We start from the raw sequence: 18,595 nt of genomic DNA on the forward strand, positions 1-18,595 counted from the left end.
TCTTGATCCATCATGGGGTACGATTGTCAGAAAAAAAATCGAATACAAAAGGTAACCTTTGAATGAATCATTCTCAGGGCCTGTTTGATCGTCATACTACGACTTTAGTATGTTAGAATGCGGATGGTTACGCTTACGTAAGTATTTGGATACGTAAAGAAGACTATAAGTACCTACGTAGGTAGGTAGGTACGTGATGTAAAATGACACCATCTCTTGAGGTTATTCAATTCAAATGACAGATGAATTCAAATAGAGCCAGAGGTGTCATAGGAGGAGGAAATCTGCGCTGCCAAATCTAATAACCGTCCAATTGTCCTTTTTGCTCCCAATAGTGGTTCCTGCTGACAACATCTGCATACCTATTCGTATGTTAGCTTTCCATCGTCATACTACATAGCATCGATCTTGTCATATTTTATAACTTATATACGGAGATCCGAGAGAGGGAGAGAGACAGAGACAGAGCTTTAATCTTTACAAATAATTTAATTCTCGGCAATATTTATAGGAGTATCCGGTAACCTAAATAAAGCTCTCGTGTTCATCGTCGTATTACGCTATACCGGAAACTTTTAACTTATTATTGTATAAAATCTAGATACGTAAATTCAAATTTGACGACACCACCACCACCACTGTGTCGTGTGTATCTGTATTCTCCATTTTATGTCGAATTATTCGTCCAATTATCCATACTCGTGTCGTCGTCGTCGTATGTACGATAATTCGCATGTTTACTATTTATGTTTCGTTTCGTTTCGCTATTGCGATTATTATTTTTAAGTAGATAATATTAACCATAAGTAGTACATTATTACGGTATTATTTGCAGATAGATAAAGATCTGGCTGTCGCACCACCACCACGCCGCTCCGCATCATCGTGAGGAGCAGAGAATAATCATGGGAATGGATGTTTCAATTTAACCCTATCAAACGGTCGATTATCCTGGCTGCAAACGCGAACCTTTGTTGAGTGATGTGCTGATTATACGACGACGACGGCGACGTAATGATGCAGAGATAGGAGTATTGGTAAGCATGTGACAATAATCATTAATGAGGAAATCATTGATAGTGAGAGTAAGTGGGCGAAAAGCGTGATTCTATTGAACTATACGGGGTTAATGTGTTGGAAAGTTCATGAAAAATGGTAAATTCTTGACTTTTTTTTTTTGAAGAAAAAAATCTGTTGAACAATTTTGGACTTAATTCGATGAAAAACCACCTGTTATGTCGAAACCAAAAATTGAACGGATTCTGATCTATGCTACATAACGTCAAAATTCGCAAATAGGTTAGTTGAAAGGAATGGCCCAAAAAAAAGATGCCACGAAGTCATTGATAAATTTCTCAATTTGAACGATATTATTCAGGATCGATTGCAGTTGAACTATGTAGACTATAATCCATACACGAAAAAGTGCTCTAGAAGTTGATTTTGCATTTTTTTTTTCGGGGACCAAAAAAATGCGCTGCCAAAATGAAGGTACTACCTGCCCCATTCAGAAAAGTGCAATTTTGAAATTTTTACCCCGCACAACGAGGGGGTGGACCCTCAAAAAGGTGATTTTGGGGACATGGTCGGGACCGAAAAAACTCAACGGGGTGGTGTTGGGGGACTTCTCCCGATGCCAAATATGTAATTTTTTTCCGTGAAACCCTGCACAACTGCATTCTATGGCACTTTGAATGCGATTTTTATGCATTTTTGGCCATTTTTGATGGTAAAATGGCTCTCATGTCCAGGATATGGCTGGGGACCGAACGATTCTTGGACGTTTGTTAGACGGGGTTATTTGAAGCCCAACTGCGCAAAAACGGCGAAAAAATACGATCACAGCGCGATTTTATGAGCACTAATAGGCTCGTTACCACTCCCCCACCGCCAGAATTAAATAATGCATTGTCTATTCGATAATATCGATGCGACCCATCAAAATGGTATAAAATTTCGCGCCGAACTCAAAAATCGCAATCATTTTTAATTCTGAACCCCCGCGGTGAAGTTTTGCCCCCCCCCCCCCCAAACTGAATATAACGATGATATTAAACAAACTTTGCACATTACACGTCGATACTGAGGATTTATGTGTACGCAATCAGAATGATTCTCATATTCGTTGCTTGGGAATATTTTTGTTTCAAAATTTTTCATTTAATCTCCACCCCCTTCCTTCCCCTTTAAAGATTATGTTTGAACATGGATTTGATAACTTAAACATGACCTATAAAAATTGTATAAAATTTCGCGCTGAACTTGGAAATTGCAGTCATTTTTCATTTTGACCCCCTCGGTGGAGTTTTGCCCCCTCCCTCCATAAAGTCAGAACATGGATTTGAAAACTTGGACGCGACCCATCAAAATGACATAAAATTTCGCGTTGAGCTCGAAAATTTGAATCAATTTTCATTTTCATCCCCTCCTCTCGCTCCCCACATTCAATGAACTGTTTTTCTCATAGGGAAGGGACAAAACTCCACCGAGGGGGTCAAAATGTCTGAATGGCCAACATGTATGGTACTGACTCGTAAAACACCTAGTGTAAGTACATACACAATAACTAAACCTGTACTTCATTGTTTTTTTCTTTTCACACTCGATTCGTGATAAACTTTCAGAATAAAAGTTGTCTTCTTACTCTAATTCTTGCTCGTGACCTTCCTTTATCGGAGAGAAGGAAAAACCGAGAGTTTGATTAAGAGGTGAAAAAATATGGAAGAACGTCAGAAAATATATGTACTTACCTATTCATGGTGCTAAACCCCATTTTTCAGACAAACAGTTTTTTTTTTTGGAAAAAGAATCAATGTTTTGGATTTTAGTGTGTATAATTAAGGGGGTAGGTAAGGTTTTTATGGTTTTTTTTGATTACCTCATTTTATGAAGTGATATGGGTTCTAAACTTGATATAAGCCATCAGGGGCAGTGAAAACATAAAATTGTTGTAGGAAAATCAAGCTTCCCAAAATGCTACTTTTATAGTAGATATGAATTGGCTGTATAAGAAAAATACTTCATGTTGGACCGGTTTATCCTACATGATGATAGATCACTTTTATCGAAGTCTTAATGCCTCAAGTTGAGTCAGAAAGAGTAAGTAATAATATCAATAGGAAAATGATATTTCTGAGAAATTTGAAAAAAATTCAAATCAAAATTTCTCAGCACCACATCAGCACATTTTCCTACTGACCTAATGTACTAATACTAATCCAGCCAAATTCTTCACATACATTCTCAAGACACAAATTTATAAGTCCCCGAGGTAATTTCTTCAAATATCAGTTAAATATCCTCCCAAAAAAGCAAAAGACAAAAAATGTGAGCAATTTAAGAAAAATTTCCAACCCTGAGAAAATTCTCCCATTGGTACAAAAAATATTACCTCGTGGGGAATTAGATATTTAGATTGAGAACATCGAGTTCAAGATATTTCATGGATAGGCGTTGAATATTAGTAGGAAAAGTGACATACCTATAGGAGGAAAAAAAGTTTTTCAGAAAATTGCATTTAACTGTATCAATCTTACGAACTTCAATACTAAATTCTTACGTCCCTTTTTGTTTCTGATGGATTATCTTCCACAATCAAGTTCAGTTTATGTCTCTGATGCATTTTTGAGGATAACTCAATAAACAGTTTTTTTAAACCTAAAACTCTACCTACCCCCTTAAGACAGTTTTTGTGGTTCTTTTTGAAAACTGAATTTGACTTTTTTAAATTTTTTTGTTGAGAATTTTCATTCCACCGCATTGTAGTTGCACTGTTTGGAGTTTCAATTGATGAAAATCAACAAAAAATGTAAACAAAACAACATGATTTTAGAGATGCAATATTGTGATAAATTTATTTAATAATTAGGTGGATTATAATGTATAGAAATGCCAAAATTTTGAGAAAAAAACCACGATTTTACGACATTTTTCTTACATTTAGAAAAATTAAATATGTAACAACATAAACATGCAGAAAATATGTATATTATACAAATAGAAATAAGCATTATGATATTAGATCACTGAGACACATCTGAATCAGATGATTCTGGTTCTTCTTTTTGAGGTGACGTTGATGGACTAACATTCTCCAGTTTTCAGTTGTTGAAACAGAGTACCTACTTGATCAAGTTTCATACAAATTTCCTACAGCCCTAGTATGACTTCAATTATGTGTTTCATGTATTCTTTGACATTAGTTACTTCATACATATTGAATTCAGGTAGAGGGGTGACTGGGGTAAAACCTTGAGTGGTAAACTTTGGAGTAATTTTCAGAACCAAGTCTCCAGCAAATGACAGCATTGTTGTTTCAGAAATAAACTGTTCGACTTTACCAAACATGACCTTTTCAGCTTCTTCCAAAATTTTCTCATTTTTTGACTTGAAATGTGGACTTTTTGTAGCATTCCGGATACATTGACGAATTGGACATAGCACGTCTTCACCTACAATTTTCAGAACTGCATTATGACGAAGGGGTACCTTTGTAACTATAACGTTGAATTTCAACATCTCAGGTTTGCAATCAAAATCATCGCCTTGATGAGGGATGTATTGAGGATGAATCACATGAATGTGATGATCTCTGCACATAGCATAGGCAGGTCTATCTGATCTCTGTGAATATAACAATAAAATAAAGTGGAATATTAGCAAAAATTCATTTGGAATCATAAATAATAAGTATACAACATTACATCAATATCTAATCTATATTATGAAATTTTCCAATTAAATTTAAATTAAGAGGGGGGAGGCATTATTTCATCAGCAGTTTGATTAGATTCTATTTACAATGTAGAGGCAATAAACCATTTATTTTACCCTCTAAGGACTTTTCTCAAGATCACTCATCACTTTATAGTTGTAGAACCAAAGAAGAGAAGGTTAACTCAACTCCATATTCTTTGTGTTAAGGGCAGAGGAATACTCCCTAAGGCTCTTTCAGCTATGCAATGAAGATATCAATTCTTTGATAGCCAGAACAGATCCAATTTTTACTGTGATTTGGCTGAGTTCATATACCTACTGTGAGTACACCCCCTTTTTTTGAAAGACATCTGCGATTTTAAACCACAAATAATGGGATATAAAATAAAGACCATGCGGAAAGACCCAGACAAGTTGAAACTTTTTAAAAATGAGTTTTGGGTCGAATTAAATTCATGCACTGAGGAGTGGAAAAATGTAGTCCATTTAGATTTTGAAAAATTTGATCTTTTGTGGTAAAAATAGACTTTAAAAACAGAGGATGGAAGAGAAATGAGCCAAGACTAAATCTGAAGAAAAAGGAAGAAAATTTCAACATCATTATAACTATTCAAATATTTGCTTACAGTAATTTGAAAGCTTACCTTTGTTGATTTGATATGATTAATCAGTGCTGACATTGGACTCATCATTTTAGATAAACACTTTTTGATGATTCGATTACTAGATGAATAATTATTGATGATTTGATCAGTCGGTGCTGACACTGGACTCATCATTTTAGATAAACAATTGATACTAATCGCGACAAATAACTTGAAGAAAAATCTTAGATGAACAATTTGATACTAATCGCGACGAAGAACTTGAGGAAAAATCTACAGATCCAAGTGATGTTGACTGTACGGTTACTAAAGCTCTTAATAAGATCGTATGAGCCTTTTCGTGTTTATATAAGGGTTTTGCAGAGGCTTTCTTCAGGAAAACGTGCGTCATGGAAGCAGATGACAATTCCTTGTTGACGTAAGGAAATGTGCCCAAAACATATGTAAGTTTCTGGAAAAGGTATAAGAGAAGAGTTTTCACATGCGTAAGCAGCTATACTTGCGTAGATTTTATTAGTAAAACATTAATTCATAATACGTACTTTACAATAAAAACTGTAGGCATCTTTTTCAATTATATTCACATGAATGGTTTGCTATGACTTGACGTAGGTAAAACTTAAAAATAACACACCTATTCACTAAGTCTCATTGGGGTGTATAATTATGAAATATTGAAATTCATGACGTTGATGAGAAAAAAGATTAATAAAAAACGTTTACTTTGTGTTTGAAAATATTTTGTAAAAAATTTGAGGTTACCAGCTCCAAGTCTAAGTACACTCAGTTGCGTGTGCTTATACAATTATACATGTCATATTCACAGGAGGTATCACTCTGGAAAGAAAACATGGTTTCGAAGCATCTCTATCCCTCTCCTGTTCGAGAAAGCTCACCTAGATGTACACGAATCAAGATGAAAAGATGCGATTGTATAGTTTCTGCTGCATCGTATTTTCAGTTCAATAGATGACTCCTAGATTTTTTTTAGTCCTTGGAAATAATTGAGGTTGGAATTGGCTAGGGCCTTGCATGTGGTTCACGTTTCGCATACCGCAAGGGAGTTAAAATGTATCTAAACTAGGAATATCGAAAAAATGCTGCTAAACATCGATAAAAAAATTTAAAAAATCAAAAATTCAAATTGCGCAAAAGTCTTGAAAATTGTTGAAAATGTCGATCGTGTCGAATGTTGGTGATACATTGAATAAAACTGCTTTGAGATCGCCCTAGTTGAGTAAAATTTGTGAATTATTTTTATAATGAGTATTACGAAAGCAACATTCCTGGACATTACATGGGACAATTTTGGAGGTATTTAAATTTAAAGTTCAAGTTTTTGAAATTTTTTTGAAAGAAAAAATTGTTAGAGGCAAAATGGCGAATTTTAAATAATGAAAATTTTGTTTAATCTATAGGTAAGGTACACATAACATGATCCGAAGTTATATTCTGGCTAGGATAATCTCAGTTGGAAAATTGGAAAAAAAACTTCTGAGTCACAAAATTTGAAATTTTTTGAACAGCTGATTAGATATGTATTTTTGAAGCCAAAGGTGCAGTCTACACGTAAAACTACAGACATTCCCGCGAAATTAACTTACGAGTATATTGGCTCCAGAACACGTCAAAGCGTTAACTTGCCAGCCATGGATGTCTAATAAAATCCAGAAAGCTAAATCGTGCTTTTTCGTGTTTTTTTTTGGGCCGGGCCTTTTTCGTACTCCCAAATTTCGTACCGCATCAATGTCGTCAAATTTTCCCATGGTTACCTCCCCTCCCCTCTCCTCTCATCTCTCTCTCTTCCAAAAAAATCAAGTCTTCAAGAAGTTCCCAGTTCTAATAAGGAATTTTTTTGATATTTTTCTCTATGAAGTTGAAGGTACACAAAATTTCAAGATTCACTCTCTTCTCCCCACCCAGGAGGATCCAACTGCAAATCTAACTTCATATACGATACCCATATTGTCAATCTTCTTTCGCCCCAAAATTGGGGGTTGGAATAATAGTTGGTTGATTTTATATGGTTTCTGGAGGCCCGCAAGCAAAATTGCAGAGGTATCGCTTTGTTTGGTGGTGTCGGACACAACAAACACAATTTTGAGTATTTTTTGAATTTTTGAAGATGACCCACCTGACGGAAAAATTTGAAAATAATACTAATTTAGGTACTCATGCAGATATACCAGCCTATTTTTGAAGGAAAAAAAATCGTATTTTTGAATTAGGTTCGGAGATACGGCGGATTCAAATTTTCTTTTGTCAATATCTCCTCTCAGGGGGCGGCAAACAATTTTGAAAAAATGCATTGCTAGACTCATGTCCCCTATTGACAATTTGACTAGCATAATGCTAGACTAACATAACTAGCATAAGAGTAGCATGACTAGCACATTTTGGTTGCACCTGTTCAAAATGGTGCAAGGTGGGTGATCCTGAAAGTAACGAAAAGTCGTGAAAAGTCAATATCGTGAAGAGTAGATCATTTTCTAAGTTCAACTTTAGAGAGGTCGAACTTTAAATTTTTGGGCATTTCAATGCCAGGAAAGTGCTAGCATAATCCTAGTAACAAGCTAGCATGGCTGATGATCTAGCATAATGCTAGCGAAGAATGCTAGCATTATGCTAGCTTTGATTTGCTAGCAAATTTGCTAGTAAGGTGTTCAAAATGGTGCTGGAGGTGCTAGCAAAAATGCTAGAAACACTACTAGCAAAATGCTACACGATTTTGTCAATAGGGTCTCCTCCATATTTTGGGTGAATTCAAAATTTGTTAGTCAAAACTCTTTGAAGTATGATGTTTTCTTCGAAAAAAAAACATAGGGGAAATTTTATTTGGCTACAACATTTCTTTCAAAGAAACCCAACAATGTTTCATCAAAATTTAAAAAATCCGAGCACAGGGACATTTCAGCTATTTTACCCGGGAATATTCTTTTCCTTGCTGACGTAAGTAAATGTGCCAAAACAAGTAGGTTTCGGGAAAAGGTGCAAGAAAATAGTTTTCACGTGCGTAAGCAGCTATACGTACGTAGATTTTATTGGTAAAACATTTGATAATACGTATTTCACGATAAAAACTGTTGGAATCTTTTTCAATTATATTCACATGAATGGTTTGCTAAGATTTGACGTAGGTAAAACTTTAAAAACACACCTACTCACTACATCTCATTGGAGTGTATCGTTATGAAATTGAAATTCAAAACGTTAATGAAAAAAAAGATTAACAAAAAACGTTTACTTAGTGTTTGAAAATATTTTGTAAAAAATTTGAGGTCACCATGCTCCAAGGACACTCAGTTGCGTGTGCTTATACATGCCATATTCACAGCTTTCACCCTCGCATCGCTCGAGCGGGTTTGAATTCTACTACTTCAATTTTCAAACATTTTCTAGAATGGAAAAATCAACTCGACAAATTCCGAAAACATAATCCAACCATTAAAAAAATGGTTTGAACCACATCTGGCCATTTAGTTGTAAAAATCTTGGGTGTGAAGGGGGGAGTGTAGAGTAAATAATTAAATTGGGAAAATTTAGCGAGAAATATTGGGAGAATTTTTCAGCCTCAGCCCCCTCCAATCTCCCACCACACATCGATTCGTCACGCCTCTGAAAATAAAATTTAATGTTTTGTATGGATAGTTTTATGCTCACCTGATACAAATTTTTGAAGTTTTTTTTGGCAATTTTGTAAAAATTAATGGGGGGGGGGGTTATCAGTTGATGCATTTTCAATTTTGAAAAGGTCCTTCCAAGGTCCTTCTTAGGTACTTTTTAGTTTTCAGATTTTGTTAGACACCCTGATTAGTGATTACCGAAAAGTAGGTTTGGAACTGTATGAAATGATGTAAGTAAATCATCTCAGTTTTAGTGAAAAGTTTGCCAAATTTATTCGAAAATGAATTTTAAAATTCCCTAAAATTGAAAGAAAAATAATTGCAAGATGTACACGAAAGTATAATTGGGCTGAAGTTTTTCATCCAGTGGTATTCTTCGCAAATCGTATTTTGCATTAAATAATGATGCCAAATATATTGAAAGATAACATTCCTGAAACTGAGGAAATATTTTGGAACGCAATGGTGGCAACTTTTTGGATTTCAAAAAATTGAGAAAAATCGCCATAAATTCAGGAATTTTTTTTGATTTTTCAAAGTTGGTAATATTGACTGAAGAATTGGCGCCACATGCGTTCTAAAATTTAGGAATGATACATATGTTTCAATATATTACATATTTGGCATCTTTAATGCAAAATACGATTTGCGAAGAATCCCACTGAACGAAAAACTTGATTTTTGTGCAACCCCCTTCCACAGAGTGACCCTTAGGAGGATCCAATTACAAATACGAGTACATACAACTTCATATTCGTGTTCAGTGAGTTCGAGAGTTCGATTCAAATGATAACGATAAGTACCCATATTGTCAATCTTCTTTCGACCCAAAATTGCGGGAGGGGGTACCTACCTATGGCCCCAAAACTGGGGTTTCAATAAGTTATTTAGTTTTCTGTTGTTTTTGAAGGTCCGCATGTAACATTTCAGAATTATATCGTTGGCAGTATCGCTCTTTTTGGCGATGTCGTGACACAAAAAACACATTTCTGAGTGTTTTTTGAGTTTTTGTAGATGGCCCACCTGGAGATAAAATTTGAAAAAAATACCAATTATAGTACTCATGCAGATATATTTTTGAAAGAAAACAAAATTTGTATGCTTGAAGTAGGTTCGGAGATATGGCGGGTTTCAAAACTTCTTTTGTCAATATCCCCCCTCCCCCCGGGGCAGGGTTGGCCAAAAATTTCGAAAAAATTCACGTTGCTAGACTCATGTCTCTATGTAAGTATTTTGGGTGAATTCGAAATTTTTTATTCAGAACTCGTTGAAGTATGATTTCCCCCGAAAAATGTGTTTTTTCGTCGTGGAGGCAAGGGGGGTAGGGTGGAGGAATTTTTGGCTCGTACCTTTTTTTAAAGGTACCAAAAACAATGCTTCATCAAAGTTTCAAAAATCCGAGGACAGGATCATTTCACCTATTTTACCTGGGAATACCCTTTCTAGAAAGTGTTTTCAGATTCTGGAATCTGCGAATCTAGAAGTTTCAAACCACCCGTTTTTTCCCTAATAATTTCACGTATAAATAGGTTCACTCTGTTCAAATTTAGGTAATACAGCCTAAACTTTTAAATTAAAATACGTGGGTTCGGATGCGAATCATTGTACGTATTTAATTTATTGATCTAATTTTAAATTCGTTTTTAAAATTATCGGTTCGCAGTAAGTATCTTTACTCGGTCGAGCCCTTTTTTCCCTCCAAACGTGCAGGTTCAACCATCTGTGTAGTATAAATCATTTAACGTAATTAATTTTTCCTTTTGTGAAATTAACCCAACGTAACAGTAAAACAACGGTAGCAAATATTCAATGGGTGAAAAAATACCACATATACACACAAATGCCTCTTCACAGTACAATACAGCATTTTACTCAGCCAGCAGCACCGGAGTCTAGAAAAAACCGTGTACGCTCTTCCAGCAGTTCGTACTATGCTGATAAAATGCGCAATAAGTTTCGCATTAGGCTTACGAAGAGTATAAAAGGCACACAAAACGCTGCGTTTACGTATACCCTTCTTGAGGGTAACATTTTTGTTTTTTGCTGCCTTTTAACGATCATTTAATAATAAGCTCGACCTATGGTCTCTATCGGGAGTTGAAATCAAATCAAGATATTATTCTAATCGTCTCGAGGGGATGCGAGCACGATGAAGGAGAAAAAAAAACATTGACAAAACCTAGCCCATCGCCCGCCAAAATACCGCGCACCTTCGACTTGGCCCAGTCAGCATATTACGCAGTAAAGTTGGTCGACATCGTTCGATACACTCGTAGCAGGCTTATAGGCCTACTCTATGCCTATTGCCCATGTATACGTAAAATAGTACGTAGCTCTCTATGTACGAGCTATAGGTGCTACTGAAATTTGCGCACCGATATCTCGATTCTCGACGGTATACGTATTACGACGTACTGCCTACGTAATCGTTTCCCAACTAAATCGAAACCAAGTTCCGGTTTCCGTAGCGGTGTAAATACCTACAATGTAAACATCACATGTACAAACACTCGCTTCGTCCGAATAACTTTCTTACTTCCTTCGGGGTACACTCGGTGCTATAATTTTAAGCTTTAGACGAGCTAATCGTATAGTAACACCGAGGGTAGGACAGGAGACGACCACCCCTAAGGCCCTAAGGGTAGCAAGCGAAGTGGAGGAGGGTACCGGATCTATTAACCAAGTATAGCAAACCATTGTAATCGTATACTCGAAAAAGTTTCGAAAAAAATGCCGAAACATCGTTTCATTGATTTCTACTCTACGCAGCCTGCCTTACCCTACCATCTACCATCTGCTATATCTACCCACCTACACATGTACGTTATTCTAGTCGTACCGTACCATAGGCTACACACGATAACCTACCTGACGTGACGTCATTCGGCAAAATTTCTTATGCCCGCCGAATTTTTAGTCGCGGCGCAATAATCAGTGTAGCCAAGATGAACAGCGATAACTTCGGGTCTGTAGAGTAGCGTGCTGAGAAAAAGATAAAGGCACTTCGATGGGTGCGTTTTTTTTTCACGACGATGACGATATTTTTTCCCTCCAAACATCGTCGCTCGAACTGTAAAAATACTCGTAATTATTGATAGGGACAGATGCTTATGCCATATTTAAGGAAGGGGGAGGAGGAAGGGACGCAAGTTGTCGGCAGAGTGTCTACCGTTGCGAAAAAGGCGAGAATTTGATCTCCAGTAGCGCGAAAGCATTGAAAATACTCGTATGTAGTGTAGAAATTTCTTCACAAAGCAAGAAAATTTCTAAAAAAATTGACGTCATCATCAGAACTTTCGTTGTTTCAATTTTTGTTCAATTTTCTCTTTACCGCCTTTCTTGAGTTATAAATTTTCAAAAGCTTTTGACCTCGCCCTTTTTTTTCCAAATTACATTTTCTAGAAAACTGACTAACTATGGGTACATCCTTCAAATATGAAAAAGGTATTCCCCGCTGAAATAGGTGAAAATGCCCCTGTTCTCGGATTTTTGAGATTCTTATGAAACATTGTTGGGTAACTTAAAAAAATGTTGGATCCAAAAAAATTTCCCCACCTCCCCCCTTGCTCACAATGGCAAAAATACGTTTTTTCGGGGGAAAAATCATACTTCAACGAGTTTTGAATGAAAAATTTTGAACTCACCCAAAATATATGAAAGAGACAAGCGTCTAGTAACGTGAATTTTTTCAAAGAATTGCCCCCCCCCTGAGGGGAAATATTGACAAAAGAAAATTTGAATCTGCCATATCTCCGAACCTAATGCAAGCACACAATTTTTTTCTTCAAAAATATCGTATCTGCATGAGCACTATAATTGGTATGTTTTTAAAAATTCTCCTCCAGGTGAGTCATCTTCAAAAACTCAAAAAATACTCAATTGTGTTTTTTTATCCGGCACCATCAAAAAAAGTGACACTGCCAGTGATATAACTTTGCGATTTTGCATGCGGGCCTCCAAAGACAATAGAGAACCAACCAACTTCTTGAAACATCAATTTTTTGGACCATAGGCACCCCCTCCCCCGATTTTAGCGCGAATGAAGATGACTGGCAATATTAGTATCTGTATCATATGAATCGAACTCGCTGAACACGAATATGAAGGTAGATTTGGAGTTGGACCCTCCTGGGAGGGGAGACGAGAGTGAATCTTGAAATTTTATCTTCATGGAGAAAAATATCGAAAAAAAAATCTTCTACTAGAATATTTTAAAAATCTAGGGACTCCTCGAAAACTTGATTTTTTGGAAGAGGAGGGGGAGGTTGAACGTGGGAAAATTTGACGACATTGATGCGGTACGAAATCTTATTATGGGAGTACGAAAAGGGCACGAAAAAACGGAATTTTGGCCTGTTGAAAAAATCAAAATTTTACCAAATTGACCTAGAAAGTTTAAATTTGGGATATACCCTATTTTTGACCTGACAAATCGATTGGAAACTGTTTCAAACCGTTTTGAGCAGTTCTGGAGCCTCCAGTAGATTTTTGAAACTTGAAATTTCTCAAAAATTTTATCAAATGGAGTTGGAAAGCCGAAATTCATTTTGCAAACTAATTTCAATACGCTAAGAAGTCGACTTCAAGTAAATTTCAAGTTGTTTTGGAGCCTCCAGCAATTTTTTGGAAATTACTGGCGCCTCCAGTAGATTTTTAAAACTTGAAATTTTCATAATATTTCATCAAATGGAGTTAGCAAGCCGAAATTTACTCTGCAAACTAATTTCAATACAATATGAAGTGAACTGCGTGGTGGTTTCAATTGGTTTTGAAGCTTCCAGCTACTTTTTGGAACTTTCAATTTTCCTAAAAGCGCCTATGAAACCGTTTAAAAAGTCACTAGAGGCTCTAAAATGGCTTTAACCCACCTGAAGTCGTCCTCAGAGGGTGTTAAAATTGGAATGCAGATTAAGTTTCGGCTTTCCATCTCCATTTGATGAAATATTTGGGAAATTTCAAGTTTCAAAAATCTAATGGAGGCTCCAGAACTGCTCAAAACGGTTTGAAACAGTTTCCAACCGATTTGGCAGGTCAAAGATAGGGTATATCCCAAATTTCAGCTTTCTAGGTCAATTTGGTAAAATTTTGATTTTTTCCCACATTTTTGGCCAAAATTTGATTTTTGAAAATTTACCAAAAATCGAAAAAGGCACTTTAGCACTTGAAATTTTGACACGTGATGAATTTTTGCCTGCTTTTTCAGTCTAGCCTACCTTTGTACAGTTTAAAAATTTTCGTGCAAGTCCTTTGTTGGAACGCAAAATTTGCAATTTCGGCTGACCTGTCAATCAAAATGACCGCCATTTTGTGTGTAGGGCCACCTTTTTTTTTTGAGGACAATGGCTAGAAATGTTCCTTAGGACTCCTTCTTTAAGAAAAAAGTTGTCCCGGAGGATCGGCAGAGGGTGAAATTGATCCTTAAACGGGCCCCCGACTATTTATACAAATGATTCACAAATTTTACTCAACTAGGGTGACCTCAATTCCACTTCCTAAAATTCAATGCAATTAAACGATATTTAGAATTTTTACGTTTTTGGCGTCAATTTTTGAATGATAAGTACTTTCAGGGGGGGGGGGGATTTACACTATAGTAGGGTATCAAACGGATTTTAAAATGGGTAGTGAAAGTAGTGAAAAAGTGGCAAATTTAGTCAAAAAGGTTGTGAAAAAATAGAAAAATTCAAACCGCAACAAAAACCTTCAAATCATTGAAAAAAAGTTTATTTTTGATGAAATTGGCAACAGTGTTGGAATATGTGACGTCAGTTTAGCCGATAATTTTTTTACCAAATTAAATTTTTTCGAAAATTTTTCTGTGAAAAATTCGATTTAGTTAATTTTGTGTGCGTGGAGGGGGGGGGGCAAGTGGAGAGCTTACTGAAAAGGTTGAAAAAAGTAATGATTTTTTTCAAAAAAAAAATCCCTAATTTTATTAACAAAGTTTGGTAGCACACTCCTCCACATATCCATGGTCGAAATATGCAATTTGTCATTTAGCCACCCTCGCCAACTTGTCTTCCCTTTCTCTACTATTTCGTACATTTATATACCAACTCGTTATTTATTATGAGTAATATTATAAGGGTACAGGGTTTTGACCATTTACGTAGGTAGGTAGGTATACATAGTTCGTGTTTTCGAGAGAAAAATAAACACAAGAGAGACAAAAGTGTCGGAAGTTGCTGCTACGTAAGCTCGTATATAATCCTGTAGCTTATTTTTTTCATTTTCAATTTCTTCTGGCACGCCTCTGTCTTTGCTTTTATTTAAATTACGCAATTTGCGAAATCGCTCGCTGTTTTGTGTAATATTTTTCAACAATGAAATTGATGAGCATGAGACAACGAGTTTCACGTTGATTTTGTTTTTATTTACAAATTGGTTCGGAAAATTATAGGTAGATATTTTCGAGGTGTATAATTTATTCTTCAGGATTACGGGACTGTAAATATTTTTTCAAAAAATTTCAGCTCCTCCAGTTTTGAGTTTTGGCAAAATGAATTCATATAACGCAACTTGTATAAGACTTTGAGATTTTGAGTGCTCTATAAAAAAAAAAGTCGTATTCATATGCCTATGTTTAAAATTAAAGATGCTACAGAATTTTGAAAATTTCAATCAATCTTTAGCTCCTTCAATTATAAAGATGACCTGAAATTTAAAAAAAAAAACTTTTTTCGTGTTCCTTTCAAAATTTTGTAATCTGACACAATCAGATTCAAGTCATCTGTTTTGCTAAGTATATTGTAAGTACACTTCTATCATTATTTTCATTGGTTTTCTGAACAATTTATGCCAATTTCCTGTTAAAGGTGCGTTCTTTCTTTTTACCTCAACTTATTCAACTGTTGAGAAAAGTTGAAAAAAAGTTGAGTTTTGGTCGTTCTTTTTACTCAGTTAAAGTTGATGACAACAGTGATGTCACGGATATCAACAGATGTCTGTTGAGTGCATTCTTTTTGCATACAATGCAAGTATTGCAAACTTCTCGAATATATGCAAGGAAAATTACATCGAGCTTGTTAGCTCCTATGTGGCCAATAAGCACAATGTAGATAATCAGCTGTGTCGAAAAATAAGTCATTGGGTAAGCATGGAACTTTTGATTTTGATCCATTTTCGAGCTTAAGTATAAGAGAACTTTTTCTCCTTCGGTATTCGTAAAAAGTTAAAATTTTGACATCTTTGACTTTTGAATATCTCTTTGCTTCTTGTTATTTGCTGGGACTCTTTCTTTGAGAATTTCAATAAGGTTTTTGCAAGCTGGATCATTTCTTTGATGAAAGGCAATATTTCAAAGTCTCTGGTGGAGTTTTGAAATATTTTCATTTAAGAATTTAAGTTCAAAAGGTTCGATACTTGTCACAAATTCAAAGGGATCGCAATATCTGACCCAGAAAACGTTACCATGGGAGTACCACAAGGTTCAAACCTAAGGCCATACTTTTTTCTCATATAAGTAAATGATTTTCCCCACTGCACCAACAAAAATAAAACTATACAATTTGCAGATAACACCACAACAATAACAAAAGGAATAAATTGGACCCAAGTACTTAGCAGTCGTGGAAGCTGAAAACCCCCTCCTAGAAATGCAAATATGGTTCATAGTAAACAGCATGGAATTAAATCTAAATAAAACAACAATTATGCCATTTTGTTCATCTAATACCCAACCCCTGTAGAGGGTAGATGAGGACCCAAAGTACTCGTTATAACAGGGAATATATGCCCTTGGTCGTCGGTAACACTGCCGGTGTAGTGCTATCTAGCAGATTAGTTCTGTGAGATGTGGACAACCAAAACTACCTGCTGTGTCTGCTTCGCAGTTGTCTCAGGTCGCTTAGAGTAATCGCTCCTCTGGATGGATGTTAGGACAACAAGCCTTTTGAGCAGAACTGCATGACACGTGTGTATTTATAGCTCTAGGTACATATTACCTATTAGTGGTGCAAATGTATGTTCATTAAGAGAAGCTCAATAAAGTGTTAGAAGTGATTTATCATCTTTTATGTTATTGGTCGGACAAATAGTGACATACACACAACCTGTATGAGGGATGATGAAGGGTATTAATTAGCCGAGCATACCCAGGACAGGTAAACAGGTAATCAGGGAACTAAATCCTCTCAGGAGGACCAAGTTCCCACCTATCTTCTCTCTACACCCCCAACTTTGATCTCCCCAGACATTTCAAGTTATCTTGGTCATACCCAAACTTGTGGAAATACCACATTCCTTGGCACTGTAGTTTCTAATAACCTAAGGTGGACAGCACAGACTGACAAACTAGCAAGTCACCTCTCTACAATATCATATAGGTAATTAGGTATCATGGCCAAACTACGCTATATCACCTAATTATAATAAAGATGGCATAGTGCAAAATAACGATAAAGCCAGTCTGGAAGTATATTATTTTTAATATTTTTGAACAAATTCATGAAATCACCAAGACTCATGAGACGGGGCGACAAAGGTGGTACGGGGTTTAGCCATATTGCAATGGCAGCACCAGTTCCAATACCTCTGTGCGTCCTTCCATTTCTGGCCAGGGCCTTTCACCAGCCGGTATCCACTTCTATCTGAATGGCAGGTGGGCTGAGTCATGTTGTTTTTTTCGCAAATACTTGGGCAGTTCTCATTACACCAGTTTTCAGCATCTTCTGCATTGTTGCATATCCACTTCTTCATGACAGAAAAACTGGCTAGTGGTATAGCCAGGAAAATCATCAGTGGCAGTAGTCTTGACATATGTATGGATTTAGATTGCGTAAAATCTGCGGAATTTTAAAAGATTATTATTTATCATGAAGTGACTTGTTTTCAAATGACTATGAAATAAAATTGTCAAGAGGACTGTCTGTATTTGCTGTCTAAATTGGACGAATTTATGACCTGCATGGATGGAAAAAAATAAACCATTAGGAACATTACCTACCTGTCAGGAAATGGTGAAATTCAAGTATAAAACGCGATTATTTATCAATTATTAGGGTACCTTACCTTCTCGAATTCAAACTTAACGCTTATCCAAGTTGAAGGACTGTTGAGCACCAAGATTTACAAATCCACCAATATGTGTGGCTTTTTACAATGAAATGAGTATGAAAATAATTTATTTCGTTGCAATCTCACTAAAATCACGACTCCCAAATTCTAATACATATAATTTCTTATGCGTCATAAAAACCATTTATTATGGACGTAGGGTCGTAGGTATTCTTATCCGTGAATAATTCGTGCTGTTTTAACTGCATCGTTCTTTAGCTGCGATAAGGATACCTACTACAGTAAGATAAGCACCAACAAAGTAATTGACTTTCATAGTGATGCAGAAAATAACTTACAAATATGTAACACGAATCTAATACTCGATTTTTCTGAAACGTGATCAAGCTGAAGATTTGAGAAGCAAGTGCTTTAATTCAGGGTGTAACTTCATAAAGTTGAAAGTTTTTGGCTAGTTTTCTCGATTATTTGCAATTGGCAGTAAAGTAATGGCCCAAAAATGGGCAACACTGCGTTCCAAAATATTACCCCAGTTTTAGAAATGATATCTTTTAATGTTTTGTTGTAGTTATTAAAAAAAATTTACGAAGAAAAAATTTTCCAAAAAGAATGAAAATTTTACGTCTTGGATTGTTG

The 18,595-nt window shown here is 35.9% G+C and overlaps 1 protein-coding gene and 1 long non-coding RNA gene across 2 annotated transcripts in view; one reads left to right on the plus strand and one right to left on the minus strand.

Moving 5' to 3' along the window:
• The first annotated feature begins 837 nt into the window (after window positions 1–837).
• The window catches only part of LOC135849523 (phospholipid-transporting ATPase ABCA1-like), a 55,020-nt gene continuing 37,262 nt past the window's right edge, over window positions 838–18,595 (plus strand). The window contains exon 1 of the mRNA XM_065370012.1: window positions 838–1,037. The gene's annotated coding sequence lies outside the window, so the exon portion shown is untranslated. The remainder of the gene's footprint in view (window positions 1,038–18,595) is intronic.
• Window positions 17,336–18,430, minus strand: LOC135847438 (uncharacterized). The gene is made up of 2 exons (XR_010559170.1): window positions 17,954–18,430; window positions 17,336–17,727 (listed from the first exon to the last, which is right to left on the minus strand). It is a non-coding gene; the product is annotated as an uncharacterized LOC135847438 (long non-coding RNA).

This window comes from Planococcus citri, chromosome 5, assembly GCF_950023065.1.
Source record: "Planococcus citri chromosome 5, ihPlaCitr1.1, whole genome shotgun sequence".
Lineage (NCBI taxonomy): Eukaryota > Metazoa > Arthropoda > Insecta > Hemiptera > Pseudococcidae > Planococcus > Planococcus citri.